This window comes from Ornithorhynchus anatinus, chromosome 17, assembly GCF_004115215.2.
Source record: "Ornithorhynchus anatinus isolate Pmale09 chromosome 17, mOrnAna1.pri.v4, whole genome shotgun sequence".
Lineage (NCBI taxonomy): Eukaryota > Metazoa > Chordata > Mammalia > Monotremata > Ornithorhynchidae > Ornithorhynchus > Ornithorhynchus anatinus.
The window spans coordinates 36,942,226-36,964,841 of NC_041744.1; the positions used below are offsets into that span (position 1 = coordinate 36,942,226).

The 22,616-nt window shown below is 49.3% G+C and overlaps 1 long non-coding RNA gene across 1 annotated transcript; it reads left to right on the forward strand.

Annotated features, from left to right (window-relative positions):
- The first annotated feature begins 4,269 nt into the window (after positions 1-4,269).
- LOC114817702 lies at positions 4,270-22,366 on the forward strand. Its single transcript, XR_003765554.2, has 3 exons — positions 4,270-4,422; positions 20,130-20,229; positions 21,992-22,366. It is a non-coding gene; the product is annotated as an uncharacterized LOC114817702 (long non-coding RNA).
- Positions 22,367-22,616: the final 250 nt, after the last annotated feature.

Consider the following 22,616-nt stretch of genomic DNA (forward strand, 5'->3'; position numbering starts at 1 on the left):
CTGAACGGGGAAGATAATCCAACAAGTAAGGGTACTGTACTAAGCAGTTGGGAGAGACTCGGTAGTCACGTTCCCTATCCTGGAGGAGCTTAAAGTCTAGATTCAGAGTGCTTAGAACTGTAAGCACACATAGTAAGCGCTTAATAAATACCATAATTATTATGGATAAAAGTAATCTATAAATTCGGGATGGCACGATGTCTGTGGTGCTCTATGAAACTGGAATAGACACATTTCTCTGAAGTACTGGACTTATTCAATAGTATTTATTTATTGAGCGCTTACTATGCGCAGAGCACCGTACTAAGCGCTTGGAATGAACAAGTCGGCAACAGATAGAGACGGTGCCTGCCGTTTGACGGGCTTACAGACCTATGACATCTTATATGGTCTCTCTTTACAGCAGAAGCATGACGAACAAGAGTCATAAACCCTACTGACAAGGATACTTGCTGGAATGAAAACGAATCAGGTAAGTATGGCAGAAACTTAGGCACCCAGGAGTTACTGTTTAACCTTTGGGCCCCAGAGGCTTCAGAAAGCAATTGCGACTCCGTGAGGCGTTTTTAACAAAGCTGAATTACTAGATGGAGTCATAAGGCAGAGCTTTGCGAGTGGCCAGTTGCTGGAAAATTCAGGAGCCTAAAGATACTCAACCAGCTCTCTTTCCCCTATCTGTCGTTCATTTCATCGTATTTATTGAGCAGTGGGCAGAGCACTGTACTAAGTGCTTGGGAGAGTCCAGTACAAGAATAAACAGACACATTCCCCGCCCACGACGAGCTTACGGTCTAGAGGTGGGGAGACAGACATTAATATAAATAAATTACAGATAAGCACACAAGCGCCGTGGGGCTGGGAGAGGGGATGAACAGAAACAGCGAGTCAGGGCGACACAGAAGGGAGTGGGAGAAGAGGAAAGGGGGGTTAGTCAGGGAAGGCTTTTTGGAGGAGATGGGCCCTCAGTAGGCTGTGAAGTGGGGCAGAGTCATTGTCAGTTTTGAGGAGGGCGGGCGTCGCAGGCCAGAGGCAGGACGTGGGCGAGGGGTCGACGGCAAGATAGAGAAATGGAGGCACGGTGAGGTTAGCATCAGAGGAGTGAAGTGTGCGGGCTGAGTCGTAGTAGGAGAGTAGCGAGGTGAGTTAGGAGGGGGCACCTTCCTCACTCCTCTCTCACTACTAACCCACCCACACCTTGAGATCCTCTAACCTCCTCCTGCTCGCTGCACCTCGATAATAATTGTGGCATTTATGAAGTGCTTACTATTTACCAGGCATCGATCTAAGTGCTAGGGTTCATACAAGCAGATCACACAGTCCCTGTCCCACACGGGGCTTACAGTCTTAATCCCCATTTTACAGATGAGGCGACTGTGGCACAGAGGAGTAATAATAATCATGTTGGTATTTGTTAAGCGCGTACTATGTGCAGAGCACTGTTCTAAGCGCTGGGGTAGACACAGGGAAATCGGGTTGTCCCACGTGGGGCTCACGGTCTTCATCCCCATTTTACAGATGAGGTCACTGAGGCACAGAGAAGTTAAGTGACTTGCCCACAGTCACACAGCTGACAAGTGGCAGAGCTGGGATTCGAACTCATGACCTCTGACTCCAAAGCCCGTGCTCTTTCCACTGAGCCACGCTGAGTGAAGTGACATGCCCAAGATCACGAAGCAGACACGTGGCAGAGCCAGGATTAGAAGCCAGATCCTTCCGATTCCCAGGCCCGTGCTCTATCCACTAGACCACTCTGCTTCTTCCTCGATCTTGCCTCTCTCACCCCCTCGCTCCCGGAGCTCCCTCCCCCTTCGTATCCGACGGACCTCCATCCTCCCCATCTTCGAAGCCTTGCTAAGATTGCATCTCCTCCAGGAAGCCTTCTCTGAATAACCTTTCAAATCCCCACTTTATTCTCCCTCTCTATGCTTTTGTCACTCACCCCGCCCCCACCCTCACAGCACTTTCGTACATATCCCTACATAGGGTCGTTTCCCCGACTAGTGATTGATTTGAGTGCCTGTTCCCCCAGCAAGAGCAAAGCTCCTAAAGGGCAGCGATCATGTCTGCTAATCCAATCGAACTGGCTCGAAAATTTAGTCCAATGCTCTACACACAGTAAGCTCTCAACAAATACCACTGTTTGATCGAAACGGCCCTTTGAATCCTCCAAATTGGAATTTTCTTCCCCTCCGTTGTTGGCCATTGCCTACCTGAAATCTTCCACTCTCAATATCACTTTTGGTTCAGGCCACGCAAGGATCACACAAACCAACCTACGGCAAACACAGTTGAAGTTTTCCCAGCAACACTGAGTCCCTTGTAAACCAATCGAGCTGAAGCAAAACGCATTCAGTCAATTAATCACTGGTATTTACTGAGGCTTACGATGTGCAGAGCGCTGTACTAAGCCCTTGGTAGAGTACAGTGTATCAATATACCGGACGCATTCCCCTCCCGCAACGAGCTTACCATCTAGAGGGGGAAGCAGACATTTAAATAAATAAATACTCGAGTGCTGTGGGGCTGGGACCAGGGAATGAATAAAGGGAGCAAGTCAGGGCGATGCAGAAGGGAGTGGAAGAAAAGGAAATGAGGGCTTAGTCAGGGAAGGCCTCTCGATGCGTCTTCAATAAGGCTTCGAAGAGGGGGAGAGTCACTGTCAGATATGAAGAGGGAGGGCGTTCCGGGCCAGAGGCAGGATGTGGGCAAGAGGTCGCCAGTGAGATAGACGAGACTGAGGTGCAGTGAGTAGGTTGGCATTAGAAGAGCGAAGCGTACAGGCCGAGTTGTAGTAGGAGGGTAGCGAGACGAGGTAGGAGGGGGCAAGGTGATTGAGGGCCGATGGTAAGGAGTTTCTGTTTGATGCAGAGTGAGTCATTTCCATCAGGTTTCGTTCTTGGGGCCAGCACCGAGTTCCACGGCTGGAAAAGAGATGCGATCCAAGATGGCTGGTTCGAGGGTGTGGGACTGTCTGACTGGAGCGGGGTAACCGTGAAGCAGGTCACTCTGGTGCCAGGAGGGAAGGAGCCCACGACCTGGTCATCTCCAAGGACGCAGAGCCAAGAGCACGGGGAACGTCGAGCTTCGGACCAGAGGAAACAATGATCCCAAAGAGTTTGTTTAGGTTGCCAGATCTTCCTGCCCAAAGTGATGAAGTGCGTACCTCACTGGACTTAGATTAGCCGCCTAAATGACAGATCAAAGCAAACTGTAGAAGAGATTAGTCCAGAGAGCCAAGGACATCTTAGATATGGGGAGCGCGCCTTGAGGAATAATGATCTGTTGACTTTTTTTTATGGTATTTGTTAAGCACTCATTATGCCAAGCACCGTTCTGCCTGCTGGAGTAGATACAAGATGCTCAGGTTGGACACAGTCCCTGTCCTTCACGGGACTCCCAGTATAAGTAAGAGGGAGACGAGGTAACGAATCCCCATTTTACAGTTGAGGAAACTGGGGCCTAGAGAAGTGAAATGACTCGCCCAAGGTCTCACAACAGGCAAGTGGCAGGGCGGGGATTAGAACCCGGGTGCTTTGATTCCTAGACTCGGGCTCTTTTCATTAATAATGATAATGACGGTATTTGATAAGCGCTTACTAGGTGCCAAGCACTCTTCTAAGAGCTGGGGTGGATACAAGGTGATCAAGTTGTCCCGCATGGAGTTCACAGTCTTCATCCCCATTTCACAGATGAGGTAAAGGAGGCACAGAGAAGTGAAGTAACTTGCCCAAAGTCACACAGCTGCCAAGGGGTGGAGCCGGGATTAGAACCCACGACCTCTGACCCCCAGGCCCGGGCTCTTGCCGCTGAGCCCCGCTGCTTCCCGCTAGACCCTACTGCTTGGGGGAATGAGGACGGATGCGAAAGCGGGAAGCGGCCTTAACCACGCCGAAGCGCCTTCCGTTTCCCTCTCGCATTTTCCTTTTAATACCCTGCTGCCAGTCAGAGAGCATATGCTCTCTCATTACTTGCTTTCCTTTGGAGACTGCATACTCATTTACTAGATATTAGATATCACATTTACCACAGCCTGGAACTTGGGGGCTCCTGCATGGTTTTCCCTCCCCTTCCTGCACGGAACTGTCCCCTGGAATTAGTGATAAAAGAAGTGAGTGACAGACTTGAGTGGGGCCACTGGTTGTCACGGCAGGCTTGGATTTCCAATTATTAGCATTATGAGTTCCACTAAGTGCCCGCTCTGTCATCACAGAGGGTGACTTCTCGGGGCTCTCAGAGCTAAACTCCAGGAGGAGATGTTGAATGCAAGTTGGAAAACCGCAGCCCGACAGCCCAATTCAAACACAATCTGGGAAAATCAGAGGTTCCTTTTGAAACCCTGAGAAGGAGCGGAAGGTCTGTGACATGAGCAGATGGGACGCGGATGATTTAACCCGTGCGTTGGCTGGGAGAACTCAGTGCCGGGTGAGTCCGTGGTCTCTTGCTCGTGTGGACGGGGAATGTGTCTGTTTATTGTTATATTGTCCTCTCCCGAGCGCTTAGTACAGTGCTTTGCCCACAGTAAGCACTCAATAAATATAATTGATTGGATTTGATTGGTTCTAAGTGGCAGGGCAGGGAAAGAGGAACTTGAAAATGAGCCCCGGGTCCAAGACCGACTTGATATGGTTGTCTCAACGTGAAGATTCGTTGTGGGATTTTTTTTGTTGTTGTTGTTTTTTATGGTATCTACTAAGCGCTTACTAGACGCCAGGCCCGGTACTAATGTCTGAGGTAGGTACAAGCTAATCAGGTTGGACACAGTCCTACGTGTCCCACAAAGGACTCACGGTCTTAATCCCCACTTTAGAGATGAGGGAACTGAGGCCCCAGAGGAGTGAAAGGTCACAAAACCGAATAGTGGCGGGGCCAGAATTAGAACCCAGCTCCGGTCCCGGACTCTATCCATTAGACTACACTGCTTCTTTACGCAGGTGATTTTCTCGGTCTATTCCCTAGGTTGAATGCACTAGTGGATGATTAGACTGTAAGCCCGTCAAACGGAAGGGACCGTCTCTATCTGTTGCCGACTTGTTCATTCCAAGCGCTTAGTACAGTGCTCTGCACATAGTAAGCACTCAATAAATACTATTGAATGAATGAATAAGGCATGGGCCTGGAAATGAGAGGACCTGGGTTCTAATTCTGGCTCCACCACTCATCTGCTGTGTAGCCCTGGGCAAGTCACTTAATTTCTCTGTGCCTGTTCTGTCATCTGTAAAATGGGGATTAGGACTGTGAGCTCCATGTGAGACAAGGACTGTGTCCAACCTGGTTAGTCTGTGTCAACCCCAGCGCTTAGTATAGAGCCTGGCACATAGTAAGCGCTTAACAAATACCATGAAAAAAACACAGGGACTGTATCTGAGCTGCTATCTGTGTAGCATCCCAGTGCTTAGCGCAGTGTTTGTCAGATACCAAGAGCTTCATAAGTACCATTAAGTAACTAATGTCCATGGGTGCACTGGTTAATGAATAAATCGCTGTTTGTTGAATGTATTATATATCTATAATTCTATTTATATTGATGCTATTTTGATGCGTGTTTACTTGTCGATGTCTGTCTCCCCCCTTCCAGTAAGCCCACTGTGGGCAGGGATTGTCTCTCTTTATCGCTGAATCGTACTTTCCGAGCACTTAGAACAGCGCTCTGCACACAGTAAGCGCTCAATAAATACTACTGAATGAATGAATCGAATGATTACTCAGTGCAAAGCCTTACGCTAAGTGTCTGGGAGAGGGTGAGTTAGTAGCTATGACCCCTGCTCTCCGGGAGATTCTAATCTACTGGCCGCCGGGAAGCCTCACTGAGGACCCAGAAGTAGAAAGACCCACCTCAAGGCTGCCACAAAACCCCTGGATAAGAGGCACTGGAAAAGTTTGGCAGCAGGGGGATGACCCTGTTGGAAGTAGTCATAGAAATAAGTTCGTAGATCACTAAGACTGCGTCTTTGAGGAAAGAGCACAGGGCTGAGAGTCAGGGGACCTGGGTTCTAATTCCGGCTCTGCTGTGTGACCTTGGATGAGTCACTGAACTGCTGTATGCCTCAGTTTCTCCATATGCAAAGAGGGGATTCGATACCTCTGCCCTCCCTTAGACTGGAAGCACAGGTGGCTAATTTTTACAAGTGACACTTTCCTCTCTGACTCTGCCTACCCTCTTCGCCCACAGACAGTTGTGCCCATAGAGTGGGATTGTAAGCATACAGTGGCACCGCGTTTACATTTTGACTGTGCGGACCGACTTGGGGGGCGGGGCTTTGAGAGGCCGGGCATTGGAGAGGGCTTGGAGGGGACAGAGGAGGAAGAAGGTGGGTGGAGAGGAGGAAGAGCGGGAATGGAGAAATGGGAAGAAAAGGTGGAAAGACAGAAAGAGGAAGGAAAGCAAAAGGGAAGCAAGGAACCTGGGTTCTAATCCCAGCTCCACTACCTGCCTGCTGTGTGATCTTGGGCAAGTCACCGCTCTTCTCTGGGCCCGTTCCTATATGTCGGGCTAGGCCACGGGCCGGCGTCTTCATTCATTCAGTCGTATTTATTGAGCGCTTGCTCTGTTAAGAGCTGGTGAGGCAGCATGGCCTAGTGGCAAGAGCGTGGGTTTAGGAGTCAGAGGACGTGGGTTTTAATCCCAGCTCTGCCACTTGTCTGCTGTGTGACCTTGTGCAGGTCACTTCACTTCTCTATGCCTCAGTTACCTCATTTGTAAAATGAGGAATAAGACTCATGTAGGACAGGGATTGTGTCCAACTTGATAATTGTGTCCAACTTGATATCTTGTATCTACCCCAGTGCTTAGAAAAGTGCTTGACACATAGTAAGCGCTTAACAAACACCATCATTATTATTATTATCTATGAAATGGGGCTTAATACCCATTCTCCCTCTTCTATAGACTGTGGACAAGTCACTTTATTTCTCTGTGCCTCAGTTACCTCATCTGTCAAATGGAGATTAAGACTGTGAGCCCCATGTGGGACAGGGACTGGGTCTAACCTGATTAACTTGTACCTACTCCAGTGCTTAGTACAGTGCTTGGCATATAGCGAGCGCTTAAATACCATTTTTAAAAAACAGGGTACAACAAAAGGTGGAGGGTCTCCTCCTCCTCCTCGTCTCCATCGCCCTGAGCCTCGCCGGACACGGGGCTGGGTGAGAGTAGCCACCCTGGCTGTTCCAATCCAGGACCGCCCACCTGCTAGCCTCAGCCCTGCCTAGTCCACCATGGCCGCATTTGCCCTCGCAGGCCCCCTGGCTCCTCGGGCTGAGGCCACGGACCAGCATCTTCAAAGGTATTCATTCATTCATTCATTCAATAGCATTTATTGAGCACTTACTATGTGCAGAGCACTGGACTAAGCGCTTGGAACGTACAAGTCGGCAACAGATAGAGACGGTCCCTGCCCTTTGACGGGCTTACGGTCTAATCGGGGGAGACGGGCAGACGAGAACGGTGGCGATAAATAGAGTCGAGGGGAAGAACATCTCGTAAAAACAATGGCAAATAAATAGAATCAGGGTGATGTACATCTCATTAAACAAAATAAACAAAATAAATAGGGTGATGAAGATATATACAGTCGAGCGGACGAGTACAGTCCTTAGGGGACGGGACGGGAGAGGGGGAGGAGCAGAGGGAAAGGGGGGAGAAGAGGGTTTAGCTGCGGAGGGGTGAAGGGGGGGTAGAGGGAGCAGAGGGAAAAAGGGGGGAGCTCAGTCTGGGAAGGCCTCTTGGAGGAGGTGAGCATTGGAGGAGGTGAGGAGGTGAGGTAGTGAAGATGTGTGGCTTAGTGGATAGAGCACAGGCCTGGGAGTCAGAAGGACCTGTGTTCTAATCCCAGCTCCTCCACTCATTTGCTATGTGACCTTGGGCAAGTCACTTTGCTTCTCTGTGCCTCCGTTTCCTCATCTGTAAAGTTGGGATTAAGAATATGAGGCCCATGTGGGACAGGGACTGTGTCCAGCCTGATGAACTTGTATCCACCCCAGAGCGTAGAACAGTGCAGGGCACATAATAAGAGCTTAACAAGTACCATAATCATTATTATTATTATTAGAGGACCCCTGCAATGAGACTGCGGGCCTGGAAATTCCTTCCCAGCATGAAGGGGCCGGGCTTCCAAAGGAGATCGCAGGAGCTGCTCTCCGGTCAACCGTGGACCAGTCCTGGAAAAGTCAATGGAGAATTTAATTAAGGGCAGGTAGGCAGGCTAACGGGCCAGGCTTTTCTTCGTGGAATCGAGACGGCAATTCTAGAAAGGGAAAATCCATCTGATCCGCAAAGTTGTTTTTTTCCATTAGAACACAAAGACAGGACCAACAGAGAAAGGACCCGATGGATATCATTTGGCTGGATTTTTCACAAAGCTTTGGAGTAGGCCCCTCCTTTTCAAAAGATAAGGAAAAGAAATCCCCACAGGGTCAAGAGCGGAGAAAGAAGGAATTAAAAAGTAGTAAACACAGAATAACCTAATGCCCAAAGTGTGGTTTGTCAAGGGAAGCAGACTGGCCTTCTGGATAGAACGTGGGCCTGGGAGTCATTGGCCTGCTGCGTGATCTTGAGCAACTCACACTGTAAGCCCGTCAAAGGGCAGGGACCGTCCCTATCTGTTACCAATTTGTACATTCCAAGCGCTTAGTACAGTGCTCTGCACATAGTAAGCGCTCAATAAATACTATTGAATGAATGAACTCACACAACCGTTCTATGCCTCAATTTCCTCCTATATAAGATGGGGTTAAGATACCTGCTCTTGCTGTGTCTTAGATTGGGAACCCCCTGTGGAAAGGACTGTATCTGATCTGATTAACCTGTACCTACCTAAGAGCTTGGCACCAAATAAGCCCTGCATCAGTACAACTATAATGATAATAATAACTGTGACATTGGTTAAGTGCTGACTCTGTGCCAGGCACTCTACTAAGCTCTGAGGTGGATACAAGCAAATCGGTTTGGACACGGTCTCTGTCCCACGTGGTGCTCACAGTCTCGGATAACTGGGTCGGACACAGTCCCTATCCCACATGAGGTGCACGTCTTAATCCCCATTTTAATAATAATAATTTGGGTATTTATTAAGTGCTTACTATGGGCCAGTCACTGTAGTAAGCACTGGGGTGGATAGAAGCAAAATAGATTGGACATAGTTCCTGTCCCACGTGGGACTCACAATCTCAATCCTCATTTTACAGATGAGGTAACTGAGGCACAGAGAAGTGAAGTGACTCACCCACGGCCCTACAGCAGACAAGCGGTGGAGCTTGGATTAGAATCCATGACCTTCTGACTCCCAGGCCCGTGGTCTATCCACTATGCCATGCTGCATCCTCATTGTACAGATGAGGTAACTGATACAAAAAGGATTCAAGTGACTTGCCCAAGGTCACACAACAGACAAGTGACAGAGCTGGGATTAGAACCCAACTCCTCTGACATCCAGGCCTGTTTTCTTTCCACTGGGCCACACTGCTAATTATTAGTATTAGTAATAATAGTGTTACTTGCCCCAGGCAAAAGGTGGAGCTGGGATTAGAACCCAGGTCCTTCTGACTCCCAGGCCCATTAATGCTATTACTACTTCTGCTGCTACCGATAATAATAATAATAATAATAATGTGTCCCGGGAAGACTGCCTGGAAGGAGGTGGCAGAGAGGGAAGGAAAGGAAAGAAGAGAGGGCAACGGTAGGCCAGGGTTGGGGCAAGATTGCAATTCTGCCAGCTGAGTCAGGGCCGGAGCTGGATTTCTTGATGAGAAATTTTGGAGGAGGATAAAATCACCCAGAGTTATCCAAGTCATCCAGTGGCAGCCACTGGACCCTGGCTCTGACCAGTGGAAAACCATAGTGTGTCAGGGTAGTAGGGAGTGCCGCGGTTCATAGAAACCTTCTGGGGCTGATTTGGCAGCTGATTGGAAACAACGATAAACTCACTGTGGGCAGGAAACATGTCTACCGACTCCATTACAGTGTGCTCTCCCGAGTGCTTATTCCAGTGTTTTGCACATAATAAGCACTCAATAAATACCACTGATGGATTAATGGTGATATTTGTTCAACACTTGTGTGCCAAACACCGTACTGAGCACTGGGTCTATACCACAGAAGCAGATAGGATATGATTCCGGTCCTCCATGGGGCTCCAGTCGCAGAATTAAAAGCGGTAGATCCAAGAGAAAATAATAATAATAATTATGGCATTTGTTAAGTGCTTACTTTGTGCCAGGCACTATATTAAGCCCTGGGGTGGACACAAGCAAATCGAGTTGGACACCGGCCATGTGGGGCTCACCGTCTCAATCCCCCTTTTACAGATGAGGTAAACGAGGCCCGGAGAAGGGAAGCGACTTGGCCAAAGTAGACAAGTGGCAGAGTCGGGATTAGAACCCATGACCTCCTGACTCCCAGGCCCATGCTTTAAGCACACATGCCTTAAAAACACTGTCAAATCAAAAGGACCTAATAGATTGGACAGCAAGAACAGGGATGGGAATGAATCCATGGGGCCCAAGGACAAGAGGTCCCATTCAGGATTTATACGAATGTTACGTTTTCATCTTAAATACGGTGCAGATCGTTAAGACCAAGAGATGCGCTGAACTCTGCAATGTGTCTATTACAAACAAGCTACTGACCTTGTTTCCCCTCTGGGTTGCTGTTTATCAGTGGTATTTATCGAGCTCTTATTGTGAGCAGAGTACTGTACTAAACACTTGAGAGAATACGATGCTAATTCTGTCATATTGTACTCTCCCAAGCGCTTAGTGAAGTGCTCTGTACATAGTAAGCGCTCAATAAATGTCACTGATTGATTGACTGAATACAGCAGTTGGGTAGACACAGGGTCCCTGCCCACAACGAACTCAGGATGCAGTGTATTTAGCCTTTAGTTGTTCAGTTCTCTTTAGACTCTTGCCCCTGAATTCCTGAGCCCTATCGTACATCTAAATGACCCCAGAAAGTCCAAGGATCGAACGTTAGAAGGGCCATAAATTCACCTTTCTTCAAAAGCCCCACAGCTCCACACCTCAGCCTTCCATAACCGATTTGAACAGTTACTTAACTGCCACACCCAGAGAGAGCTACCAGTTCTGCGAAGCGAGGACTCGAAACCGACACAGCTGAGGCCCGCATCTGGCTGAGGCAGCGCTAACTCGAACGATTCGAAACTCAGCTCGCCGCTTGGCTGGGTTTATGAGCAGCGTGGCAAAGGGCCCTCTTTATCGGAAGCCGAGAGTCCAGTGGCCTGGCTCCTCCCCAAACCACGAGGCAAAAGGGGTGTCGCGCCTTCTGAATTTCCCTTAGGTAGTCAGGCTTGGGTACGTGGTCGGTTATGGTCACTTCAGATGGCATCCAAAGAGACGTCGGAGCTTTGGGCCAGTGAGAAGAGGACAGATAGGACAATGGGCAGGGAATACCTCTATTCATCAACGGGTCCGTGGGTTCCGACCAATCCAGCCCATTTCTTTTTGCAGTCAAACCAACCCAGCCGTTTTCTCCAACACTGGTCTCTTCACTCTCAAGGACCCAAAGACAATTCAACCATCTCCTCAGGGTATCACCGTAGCTATTGCTGTCTTTTAATTTACTTCACTTAAACTTCACAGACCCCACCAAGACCCTTTAATCCCGGGCCTCCAGCCAGGCCACCCCAGTCCTTCCCTCCTCCACACAACCCCTCTCCACCCCTCTCACTGTCCCCTCCCCAAGAGTCCCCCCACCACACACACACATAGCCTCAACCAAGTGTGGCCTGTGGAACCCTGGCTCCATCGTGGGGAAGCTTCCCTTCATCCTTAACTTGTTCCTGACCCAGTCACTCCTCTTCCTCACCATCACTGAAACCTGGCTCTCCACGGATGCTGCGGTCCCCCCTGCTGCTCTTTCCAGAGGGGGCCTCATCTTCTCCCACTCAGACTCACTAGGAAAGGAGGTGGTGTCGACTTCCTTCTTACTCCCAATGCCGCCTTCGGCCCTCCTCCCTCATCCCCTTCTTTCCCTTCTTTCTAAACCCATATCATCCTCCTCTACCACCCGCTCCAGATTCTAATAGCGATCATTTTCCACCCCCCAAGTCACACTTCCAATTATTTTTAACCATTTGGATCCCTTTCTCACTGTCCTTCTCTTTCTCCATGCCTACATTAATCCCTGGTCAAGTCGCTTAACTTCTCCGTGTCTCGGTTTTCTCATCTGTAAAATGGAGATTCAATATGTGTTCTGCCTCCTACTCAGAACGTGAACCCCACGTGGGACAGGGACTGTGTCCAGCCTCAATTAGCTTCTATCGCAGCGCTTAGAACAATCCTTGACAAAGAGGAAGCACTTAAATACCATAAAAAAATCCCATTTCAGCTCCCAGTGACCCTCCCTATCAGAAAAATTCCTTCTCTAGACCAACCTGAATCTCTCCCCCTGCAGCTTCTTCCCTTTTCCTTCCTCTTTGTCATCATTTCTAGGAAGCAGAAAAATAAGTTCCCATGTACTCAGGGACCATTTCCCTGAGTTGTCAGACCAATCATTAGGAAGTGCCTCAGTAACACTGGGAAAAGGAATAATAGTTTGTCAACAAGACAGAATGAAGCATAATTGAGTAGGTTGGTTAGAGAGGTATGAAGCGTGCAAGCAGGGGTGTAGTGAGAGAGGGAATAAGACTAAGTAGCAGGGAGAGAGCTGATTGTTTTAAAGCCTCCAGCTGAGTTTTTGACTTAGAAAAGAATGGGCAACCACTGGAGATTTTGGAGAAGTGGGAAAAGTTTTAGTACCAGTATAGACCGGAGAAGGGAGAGGGCTCGGGTCAGTATGGTCGAGGTTGGGATAGGGTAGAGAGGGCGGATTCTAGAGCTGCCGTGAAGGTAGATCCAGCGGGATTTGGTGACTGGAGAAATATGTGGCTTGAATGAGAGGCGAGCCGAGGATGATGCCAAGGTTACGGCCTTGTGAGACAGGGAGGGTGGTGGAGCCGTCGACGGTGATGAGAACGTCATGGGGAGGATAGGATTTGGAAGGAAAGATGAGGAGTTCAACTATAGTCACGTTAAGCTTGAGGTGTTCATGGGATATCCAGGTAGAGCTGATCTGAGGGCCGGAGAAGCCGTGAGATTACCAAGAAAGGAAGATCAGAGCGTGGGAGGTAGAATTGACAGTCATTCACCTAATTAGAATAATTCTGGTATTCGTTAAGTGCTTCCTACGTGCCAGGCACTGTACTGAGCACTGGGGTTTGATAGTACTAAGGTAATCAAGTTGGACACAGTCCCTGTTCCACATGGGGCTCACAGTCTTCATCCTCACTTTGCAGATAAGGTAACGGAGGCACAGAGAAGCAGAATGACTTGGCCAGGGTCACACAGTTGGGGCAGAGCCGGGATCAGAACCCGGGTCCTTCTGCCTCCCAGGCCCGTGCTCTATCTCCTAGAGGATGCTGCTTCTCAAGTAGAGGTAGTTACGGTTGCCATGGGAGCAGATGAGTATCACGAGGAAGCAGAGGGGACTGCTGCAAAGACCACAGGCCTGGGAGTCAGAAGGACCTGGGTTCTAATCCCCCCTCCACCACTTGCCTGCTGGGTGACCTTGGGAAAGTCACTACAGCCTCAGTTTCCTCATCTGTGAAATGGGAATCCAAGACCTAGTCTCCCTCCTATATGGACTGTGAGTCTCACGTGGGACCGACCTGACTTATCTTGTACCCCTCTAGATTAAAAAGCCCAGTGTAGGCAGGGAACGTGTCTACCAACTCTGTTGAAGTGTACTTCCCTAAACACTTAGAATTGTGCTCTGCATACAGTATTAGCAAAAAGATTTATTGATTGATCTACCTTAGGGCTTAATACAGTACTTGGCACATAATAAATGCTTAATAACCACAATTAAGGGAGTGAGCGTCTCCTTGTCCTCCCCTCCCTTCCCTGCACTTTTAACTTTGACTTAGCCCTCAGGAATGCCCTAAGGCTCCTACACACACACACAAACACACACACACACACAAAGAATAATAACAATAATAATAATAACCGCGGTATTTGTTAAGAACTTACGATGTGCCAGGCGGTGTACTAAGAATTGAGGTGGATACGACAAATCGGGTTGGACACAGTCCCTGTCCCACGTGGGGCTCACAGTCTCAATCCCCATTTTCCAGGTGAGGGAACCGAGGCCCAGAGAAGTGAAGTGACTTGACCAAGGTCACCCAGCAGACAAGTGACGGAGCTGGGATTAGAACCCATGACCTTCTGACTCCCAGGCCCCTGCTCTATCCACTAGACATACAAAAACACATATATCACACACCTCATGTGAACCAGAGCTGCCCCTTCTTACCTCTGTCCTAGGGAGAAAGGAAAAAGAGGGGAGACTGGTGATGGGGTTCAACTGATGACCCCCAGCCGTGAAGTCTGATCTGGGAGAGAGGAACGGGATCAGGTCGCGATGGGGGGTAAAGGGGAGACGTGGGGGTTATGGAGATGTCACGTTCCCCTTTGCCCTGGGGGACTTTGAGGGTTTCTGTGTCAATCACCTTGCAGAGCTCAGAGCTGGTCAGCCTCCCACAGGAGGGAGTGGTGACGATAATCCACACAAGACTCGACCAGATTCCACCTCCTCACGAGTGCCGTCTTTTGGATGAGTCTCGGGTGAGAGACACCGATGCAAGGCGAAACTCACGTTCCCCACGTAGCTCCGACATCCCGGGCTCCGGGAGAAGGCCCTGCTGGGGCCGGGTGTGATTCCAAAAGGGCTCGGTTGTGTTTGGGCTCGGGAATTTCCATCCCTCAGCAGTGCCAGGAAGGCAGCCAGCCAGGCGAGACGCGGGGAAGGAAACTAGTTAGGCTGGGTCATTGATCCGGCGAAGAGGGAGTTGCTAGAATCAGACAGCACAACCCAGAAATGCGTTTGGAAGCGCAGAGCCCTGGCGGTCTGGATGAAGTCACGCACACAGGTAGACAGAGTTCACGAAAGCAACTTGAATTAAGTCATGGCAGCCCTCTTTTGTCTGGGGTTTCCCCGGCACAGAGAACTGTGGCTCAGTGGCTAGAATCCAGGCCTGGGAATCAGAAGGACCTGGGTTCTAATCCCGGCTCTGCCACTTGTCGGCCGTGTGACCTTGGACAAGTCACTTCACTTTGCCTCGGTTCCCTCGTCTGGAAAATGGGGATGAAGACTTTGAGCCCCACGTGGGACAGGGACTCTGTCCGACCTAATTGACTTGTACCTACCCCACCGCTTAGAGTAGTGCTTGGCATTTAGTAAGTGCTTAACAAATATGATTGTTATTATTGATCATTGAAATTCTAAATTGGGCCCCATCTTGCACTGCAAATCCAGCTACTGGAATTCCCAAACTTTCAGGCTCTTTCCTTCTCACTGCCCAGCCTCAGCCTAAGACTCAGACAGGATCAGTGGTAGTTATTGATCTGACACCTTTACCGTGTGCAGAACACTGTATTAAACTCTTGGGAGAGTTTTAAGTTCGCTGTGGGCAGGGACTACGTCCGCCAGCTCTGTCGTATTGGTAAACTGTCCTCATCCAAGAGCTTAGCAGAGTGTTCTGTACCCAGGAAGTACTCAGTAAATATGATTGATCGAAAAGAGTTGGTGGACACATTCCTTGCCCACAGTGGGCTTGAAGTTTAGAGAAGGTGCCTGGGAGTCAGGAGACCTGGGTTCCAATCCCAGCTCTTCTATTTGCTTGCTGGGTTGACATTTGTAAATTGGGGATTCAAGACCGATTCTCCCTCCCCACTCTACCATGAGCCCCGGGTGGATCAGAAACTGAGTGTCATCTGATTGCATCATATTTCCCCAGTGCTTAGAGCACTGCTTGGCACATATTAAGCAGTTAACAGATGCCACAGTGATTATGATTTTTATTATTTAATGATATTTGTTAAGTGTTTACTATATGCCAGGCACTTTACTAAGCGGCCGGGTAGATACATCAGGTCAGACACAAGCCACGTCCCACAAGGGGCTCACAGTCTTAATCCCCCTTTTACAGATAGCAGCGTGGCTCCGTGGAAAGAGCACGGGCTTGGGAGTCGGAGGTCATGGGTTCGAATCCCGGCTCTGCCACTTGGCAGCTGTGTGACTGTGGGTAAGTCAGTTAACTTCTCGGTGCCTCAGTTACCTCATCTGTAAAATGGGGATTAACTGTGAGCCCCACGTGGGACCACCTTGTATCTACCCCAGGGCTTAGAACAGTGCTCTGCACATAGTAAGCACTTAACAAATACCAACATTATTAGATGAGGTAACTGAGGCACAGAGAAGCAAAGTAACTTGTGTAAGGTCACACAGCCGACAAGGGGAGGATCCGGGATTAGAACCCAAGTCTTTCTGACTCCCAGGCCCAAGTCCTATCCACTAGTTTTGAAAAGGAGTCTCACCTAGTGGAAAGAGCAAAAGCCTGGGTGTGAGAAGGACGAGGTTCTAATCCCTGCTCCGCCATTTGTCTGCTGTGTGACCTTGGGCAAGTCACTTCATTTCTCTGTGTCTGAGTTCCCTCATCTGTAAAATGGGGATTAAGACTTTGAGCCCGATGTGAGACGGGGACTGTGTCCAACCCAATTAACTTGTTCCTACTACAGTGCCTGACACATACTAAGTGCTTAAGAAATGCCATTTAAAAAAACAAACAAGCAAGCAAATTTTTTAAAAGCCTGTTGACAATACCACCACCCTGGGCCTCCAGGAAAATTCTGCCAGAAATCATGGAATCTCAAAAATTAAATGGATCCTGAAAGGTTTATTATTATTATTATTATTACTCATTGTTATTATCAGCATCTGTGTAAAACACTTACTCTCTGTCCAACATTGGCCTAAGCAATGGAGTAGCCACAAGATCGGCAATCAGTCTTATATATTAAGCACTTACTGTGTGCAGAGCACTTTCTTAAGTGCTTGGGAAAGTATGATGTAGCAGAGCTGAGGTCAGACTACAGGTCTTCAGGCCAGACACAACCCCTGTCCCACACAGGGCTCGCCCTCTAAACGGAAGAAAGAACAGGAAATGAATCCCCATTTTACAGATGAGGTAATCAAGGTAGCGAGAAGTCAAGTGACTCCAAGGTCACACAGCAGAAAAATGGCAGAGCCGGGATTAGAACCCATGTGCTCTCCATTAGGACACACTGCTCTTCCTCTCCCTCAGTCGAGCAACTAACAGAGATCACGTCAGCGGGAGGGTTTTTGCCACCCTCCCTTGCGGTGCCTGCCAGAATCCCGGAGATAAATGTCAGACCCGCAGATGTCAGGGAGGGGAAATCATCTGAAGTTACAGAAGGTCCCACATGGTGGGAGACCCAGCGCCTGAACCAACCCTTGGACTCCAAATGAATGACCCCTGACCCCGGCCCTGCCCATCGCCCCCTCCTTCCCCGGGCCCTCAGGGCAACCCGGAATAATCCATAACAAGGCCCGGCCTTCATCTCCCTCATCACACCAAGGACGAGTGGACGTAACATCCGGGCATCCGGGTTCTAATCCCGGATCCACCCCCTTCCAGTTGTGTGACCTTGGGCAAGTTTCTTAGTCTCTCTGGGCGGGCCTCAAGCTTCCTCATCTGTAAAATAGGGAATACCTGTTCTCCCTCCCCGTTAGCTGAATCAATCAGTCCTATTTATTGAGCGCTTTAATGAATTATGGATCAGTACATAAGTACTGTAGAGGCCTTAGACTGTGAGCATGGGCCCGTGGGAAGCAGCTTGGCGTAAAGGAGAGACCGAGGGCCTGGAAATCAGTAGGCCATGGGTTCTAACCCCAGCTTTGTCACTGTGCTGTGCAGTCTTGAGCAAGTCACTTCCCTTCTCTGTGCCTCATCTGTAAATGAGGATTACGACTGTGAGCCCCATGTGGGACAGAGGCAGCGTCCAACCCGATTTGCTTGTATCAACCCAGCACCTAGTACAGTGCCTGGCACATAGTAAGCACTTAAATACCATAATTACTATCATTATTATGATACAGGGCCAGGGACTGTATTTACCTATATATATATATCTTGGTGTTTAGCACAGTGCTTGGCACACAGTAAGCTTTTAACAAATATTTAACAATTATTATTATCACTGCTTTCATCACCTGGGGGTTTTGAGGTGGAAATACAATAGTTTTCCTTCCAAATTCCTGTAAGCGGTGATAACAGGGAGGACTGTAAGCTTATTATGAACCGGGAATGTGTCCGCTAATTCCGCTGGATTGTACTCTCCCAAGTGCTTAGAACAGTGCTCTGCACATAGTAAGGGCACAGTAGTTGCCACTGATTAAATGAAAGAGGAGAAGGGTCTTGAACACAGTAATGTAGCAGAGGCAGGCTCTTGCTGGGAGTTTGGAAAGTTTCTTCTTTTTCTTCCTCTGGGGAAAAAAGAGAAAAAATGGAAGGTTGGGGGAAGGGGACCACCATAATTCATATCATACATGACACATGGGAGAGAGCAGTAAAAGTGAGAGAAGCTGTCTTGTTAATAATGATAATAATAATAATAATGATAATAATAGCATTTGTTAAGAGCTTTCTATGTGCCAATCATTGCACTAAACTGTGGGGAGATTCAACATAATCAAGTCCTGCAGGGGCCTCTCAGTCAAAAAATGAGAGAAAACAGGTCTTAAATCCCCCATTTGGCAGATGACGGAACTGAGACGCAGAGAAGTTAAGTCACTTGCCAAAGGTCACCCAGCAGACAGAGCCAGGATTAGAGCCCAGGTCCTCTAACAACTAGACCGTGTTTTTTAAGTGCTCTCTTCCCTTTCCCCACCTTCTCCCCTCCTCTCCTCCTCTTTTTTTTTTCTTTTTACTCCTTTGCATCTTTCTCCACCCACTGCTAAACTCAGTTCCTCACGTAATAACCTAATCCCTGTTTGGGGGTTGCCAAAATTCTGTGAAAGTGGGGCATTTATGCGAGTAAATACAGTAGGCCTTGAGTCTTGTATAGGACAAGGACTAGATTTGATCTCAGAACCTTGTATTTTCCTCAGCCCTAGAAAGCTCTAAATAAATGCCATAGTTATTTTTCTGATGTTACTCTCAGAGAGGTCTAATTTAGGGGAGTATAAAATATTCAAAGGACACTGAGACCTTAGAACCTGAAATAAAATCTGCCAACAGGGACACTTAGGGAAAAAGAAATTGGCACCAGGTCTCTGTTTAGCTTGTGAGGACCCTAAGTAGTTCCCCAACAAAGCTCTCCATCACCCTGGCTCCCACCTGCTCCCGGCCTCTCCCAAGCCAGACCACGCGCAGGTTAATTCCCCTGTGGCATTTGTTGTCCCAGTCAACCCACTGTGCCCTGCCCAGCTCACCAATCCCCTCTGCCTAGATGGATTTCCCCTCTGGACCCCAGAACTTCAACCGCCCCCGGGAAATATGTCTCAGGAGAAGCCCTGCCTCTTGTGAACATGGAAATCTCTCAGAATCAACGCTAGGGCAGCCCGACCCCTTCTCAAACAATCAATAAAACAATCAATCGGTAGAGATCACTGTACTAAGCGCTTAGGGAAATATCCTACACTTGGTAGAAATGGTCCCTTCCCTCAAGGAGTTTACAGGCTAGGCCGCATTTCTTCCGGCCCCGTTCCTGACCATCAAGTTTTCAGCAGGCTGGGCCTCAGTTCGATTCCTATTCGGATACAGAACCGGGCCCTTTTATTCCTGGGTTTTTGGTCTCGTGGCCAAACGTCCCCCACTCTTCAAACTCACAGTGATGTGGGAGATGAATTCTGAAGCTCTGAAACAGGTGAACATGTAGCATAGTGTAATTTATTTCTTTCTTTTAATGTCTCCCTCTCTAGACTGTCAACTCGCTGTGAGCAGGTACGGTGTCTGTTTATTGTTCGACTGTATTCTCCCAAGCGCTTACTATAGTGCTCTGCACACCATAATTGCTCAATAAATACGTGACTGACTGGGATTCACAGACTTCTAGAAAATGACATCTGTAACACTGTCCTTTAGGCGGCCGTCCGGCAGAGCACGTACGATGTCGCATGCATCTCCTCGTCCAGCTCAGAGCTGGGCAGCACTCGGGAGCCGGGTCACCCGGAGCTGTGCCAGACAAGACCAGGGAAACAGGAAGGGAAATTGTGGGGTGGTGGTCCTGGGTACCATATCTACCCCCCGTTAATCCCGAACAATTTCCGGTAGGAAGACCAGGATCGGCGGTAGGAGCGATGAGAGCGTTACTTAAACACCGACTGGGTACAGACCAATGGACCGAGCGCTGGGAAAAATCCCCAGGTGGCAGGTAAACACTTCACTCATTCAGTCGATAGTATTTATCGAGCCGTTTACTATGTGCAAAACACTGTTCTAAGCGATTGGGAGTGTACAGTGAAATAATAAACAGACACATTCTCTGCCAGTCCTGGACCCCAAGAATACAGGGGCGAAAGGGCACTGAAGACACAAGGACAGATATAACCCATATGGGTTGGACACTGGGTCTTATCTGACTGTGTTTACCTCAGCGTTTAGCACAATGTTTGGTACCTAGTAAGCCCTTAATGAATACCACAATTATTCCCCACTTCCAGACTGTACACTCACTGTGGGCAGGGACTGTGTCTCCCTACTGTTGCATTCTACTCTCCCATGTGCTTTGTACAGTAGTCTGCATAAAGTAAGCGCTCAGTAAATACCGCGGACTGATTTGTGATTGGTCGATTTAAAAAATGACCCAAAAGGCTGGGACCAAGATGGTGATCAATCAATTGACGGTACTTATTGAGCGCTTACTCCGTGCAGAACACCGTACTAAGTGCTCGGGAGAGTCCAATCCAGCGGAAACTATAGATACGTAGAAACAGACAATAAGCGACTGCAGGCAAATCCAGAAATTGCCCCTGGGATGGCTCTTCTTGGCCCACCCGTTTCCCGGCTGGATTTCCCGCGCTCAGGGTCTCCCGGGAGATGTTTCTTTGGTCCCCATGGTGACAGGGTGGAAGGAAAAGGTCCTCTCTGTGCTCCATCCCTCCCCTCCGGCCTGTGATGGACAGAGGGGATTCTGGATAGGGGGTGTTGGACTGAGGGGAGAATCGGGGGGTCCCGACAGCCCCAGCCCCAGCCTCCCCCTCCCCCCGCCGGTCCTCCCAGGTTCGTTGAGCAAGCTGCCCAGGACTCGCAGCTGGGCTGGGGAATGTGCTGTGTTCAGCAGGAGGAAGAAACCTGCCACATGCTGACAACGGCTTTGTGTTTCTGCTTTGGCTCGCTCTAATCCCTCATTACGGCAATTTCAGGGCTGTCGGTTTCCAGGACTCAAATGCACCGCTGGGAAAGAAGGGCAGGGAAGCTGGCTCAGTCCGGTCGACTTCTCCCCGTCCGGAATGCGTCCGGACCGGAGGGCTGATGTGCGGCAGAGTCGGATCTGTTAGGTCTCCCGGGGTTAACTTTTGAGGTGGAGTGTCGTTATGGGTGAGGGAACATGTCGGCTAATTTAGTTGGATTGTACTCGCCCAAGTGCTCTGCACATAGTAAACACTCAATAAATACCCTTGATTGATTGATTGATTGATTGATTGTGGCCTCCAGAGCCTGGAGGGTGAGGCTCGGGGCCGCCTCCTCAGACGGTCACTCGGTTCCGAATGGGCGGAACCCACCACCACAGAAGGAAGCCTACGGCTTTGGAAAGCACCTTGGGAAGCCCGAAATTGGGAAATTCAATCAATCAACCGATCAGTCATATTTATTGAGTGCTTAATCTGCGCTGTACCAAGTTCTTGGGAGAGTACAACGTGACAGAGTCGGTAGACACCTTCCCTGCCCACAAAGATCTTACAGTCTAGAGGGGGAGTCGGTCGTTAATAGAAATAAATAAATGACGGATACGGACATAAGGGGCAAGCGGGGGCAGCTCCCAGTGCTAGGGCGACGTAGAGGGAAGTGGGAGAAGTGGAATGAGGGCTTAGCTGGGAAGCCCTCTTGGAGGAGATGTGCCTTCAATAAGGTTTTGAGGGTGGGGAGAGTGATCGTCTGGTGTTTATGCTTAAAACCTTCCTTCCGACTCCCAGGCCCGCACTCTATCTACGAAGGCACGCTGCTTCTCATCGCAAGGCACGGCTCTCTGCGGACAGGCACGGTGCTCCACTGCAAGGCACACACAGAACCCGCAGGGAGGCCCAGCGGAAGAAGAAGCCAAGGAGAGAGACCTTTGCCGATGCTCTCCTTGGCCTTCTTGTTCCCCGGATGAGATGTTCCGTGGCTGATTTTGACGGTGTACGGTCAGGGGGCAGTGCAACATCCATTCCAAGGTAGAACTGGGTCTCTTCTAGAGGGGCTAGTTACCTGGGGAAATTGGCAGGGAGTCTTGGCCCAGCTCCCTTTTGAAGAGACTCTCCCTTCTCTTGAAATTTCAGACTTCACCATTAAATTGTCCTCCCACAGTGCTTCCAGGAAACTGCCCCTTTGCTCCCAGAAAGAGGATTCAAGAGACCCTCCTAAAGCCCCCGGGACCCCTGAAAAACCCCTCCCAACGCACGTATACCCAAAGGAGAAGCAGTGTTGCCTTTGGCTTGGGCCTGCAAGTCAGAAGGATATAGGTTCTAATTCCAGCTCTGCTACTTGTCCGCTGTGGGACCTCGGGCAAGTCACTTCACTTCTCTGTGCCTCAGTTCCCTCATCAGTAAAATGGGGATG